Source organism: Pan troglodytes, chromosome 5 (genome assembly GCF_028858775.2).
Source record: "Pan troglodytes isolate AG18354 chromosome 5, NHGRI_mPanTro3-v2.0_pri, whole genome shotgun sequence".
Taxonomy (NCBI): Eukaryota; Metazoa; Chordata; class Mammalia; order Primates; family Hominidae; genus Pan; species Pan troglodytes.
In genome coordinates, this window is record NC_072403.2 from 13467745 (window position 1) to 13470297 (window position 2553).

A 2553-nucleotide genomic window follows, 5' to 3' on the forward strand; every position below is an offset into this window, starting at 1 on the left:
AGGGATCTGGGCAACTGTATGTTTTCCAAAGCTCCCTCATATAATCTGATACATGGCAAGTACTGAGAATCATTGCTACAGGCAATCTAGTGAATGAGAAAATCTAGAGTTGAACCCATTTCTGGCTCTTTGGCTTTGCAAGCCACGCATAACTGTAGGATGAAGAGTCACCTCTGAGCGGCCATGTTGGGTAATGAACAGCAGGGCTGAGAACCTGAAGGCATGGGTCAAGTCTTGGCTTTGCCATATAACATTTGCTCTGCAATGTCACACAAATCACGTAACTTCTCTGGGTTGGTAGTCCTGTCCACCTGCCTAAAAATCCAGTGCTCTTTCTACCATACCTCTGTTTTTAGACTTTTTATCTACCTTAATTGATATTTTACTGTTTTGTTTTTGTTTTTGTTTGATGATCAGTACATAGACCTAATGATTCATTTCTATATAGTTCTTTTATTTTTTTCCCCAAACCTCCAGGTGGTATTAATCCCAGATTCCAAACTCTCCTGTGGCCTAAAAGCTATTTAGTCTATTGGAAACATTCAGCAAGCTCTTTACAAAAATGACTGCAGTGTCTTCAACACGTTTTGAGTTGCACTCATAGTTTGCTCCAGTCATGTGCAAGTTTAACGTACAACTCTACATCACATAATGGGACATCTTTAACAACAAAACCTTCCCGTGCCCAAGGTCATGGACAGGAGAAGAAGGGAGTGAATTTCTACTTTATGCATATTTTAGGGAACAATACTGTGGCTATCACTTACCCTTTGAGCACTCTTGATTTTGGTGATTTATATTAGAACATGAGAAACAGTGACAGTGAATACAAATGAGTACTAACCGAATTCCTAGGCTGCTACCAGAAAATAAAATTTAAAGTCCCTTCCCATATTCACAAAGGTGGCAATAACAAAGGTGGCAATATAGACTTTTATATATATATTAAAGTCTATAAACTTACACAAAAGATAAACTCTAGCTTCTAAACAAACTACACATCGATTTTGCCTTTATCCTTGAGTGTGACACAGAAAAATGAAAACCTGTAGACCTAGTTATCAAAAGGCACTTATCCTCCTCAGCCCAGGTATGAACTTAAAGTTTGGCCTGAGCCAGTTTGATCTTCAAGTTTTCTCCAAGTTTGTCCATGAACTCAAAAGTATTCAAGTAGTCAGAACATTGCGCACTGGGTAAACCTTTAATGCAAGCAGCCAAGTCCTTGGTCATGAAACCAGCCTCAATTGTCTCAATACAGACTTCTTCCAAAGCATTTGCAAAAAAGGCAAGCTCTTTATTGTTATCAGTCTTTGCTTGGAGGGCCAACCCTCTGGTCCAGGCAAAAATGGAAGCGATGGGATTGGTGGATATCTCCTGGCCTTTCTGGTACATGCAGTAGTGACGGGTTACAGTCCAGTGGGCAGCCTCTGCTTCTACTGTCTTGCCATGTGGACACACCAGCATGCTGGTCATCATGCCAAGAGAGCCATACCCTTGGGCCACAGAGTCTGACTGCATGTCACCATCATAGTTTTTACAGGCCCAGATGAAGCCTCCTTCTGATTTCATAGCTTGGGCCACCATGTCATCAGCGAGCCTATGCTCATACCAGATCTTTTGGGCTTCAAACTGGGACTTGTACTGCTTATCATATATCTCCTGAAAGATGTCTTTAAAACGTCCATCATATTTCTTCAGAATAGTGTTTTTGGTGCTCAGCTACAAAGGCCAATCCTTAGAGCCATTTGGAAGGAACTGTGTGCAAAATCTTCGATTGACTTATCTTGATTATACATCCCTATGGCAACACCACCACCTTCTTCCAAGTTATGTACCAGGTATATCACCTTTTGGGTTCTGTCACTTAGTGTGTAGGTTATCTCTACTTTTCCAGGCCCAGGAACAACAAAATCAGCTGCTCTGTATTGATCCCCATAAGCAATGCGACCTACGATGATGGATTTTACCCATCCACTCACAAGCCAGGGGATATTTTTGCAGATAATGGCTTCTCTGAGGACCGTGCCAACCAGAATATTTTGGATGGTGCCATTTGGTGATTTCCACATTTGTTTCAACTTGAACTCCTCAACCCTTTTCTCATCAGCAGTGATAGTGGCACACTTGACACCAACGTTATACTTCTTTATAGCTTCTGCAGCATCCTTGGTAACCTGGTCGTTGGTGGCATCACAGTTCTCTATGCCTAAATCATAGCTATGTAGATCCAGTTCCCCATAGGGAAAAATGAGTTTCTCTTTAATCAATTCCCAAGTGATTTGTGTCATTTCATCTCTTTGCATCTCTACCACAGAACCGCCATTGAATTTTTTAGACATTTTGAGTTTAATAAACCTTGAAAGTGAATCAATTTTTTTTTTTTCTGAGGCGGAGTTTTGCTCTTGTTGCCCAGGCTGGAGTGCAATGGCATGATCTCGGCTCACTGCAACCTCCATCTCCAGGGGTTCAAGTGATTCTCCTGCCTCAGCCTCCCTAGTAGCTGGGATTACAGGCATGCACCACCACGCCCGGCTAATTTTGTATTTTTAGTAG

The 2553-nt window shown here is 41.7% G+C and overlaps 1 pseudogene; it reads right to left on the reverse strand.

The window, feature by feature from the left end:
• Nucleotides 1–1098: 1098 nt before the first annotated feature.
• Nucleotides 1099–2339, reverse strand: LOC471850 (isocitrate dehydrogenase [NADP] cytoplasmic-like; annotated as a pseudogene).
• Between the last annotated feature and the right edge of the window lie 214 nt (nt 2340–2553).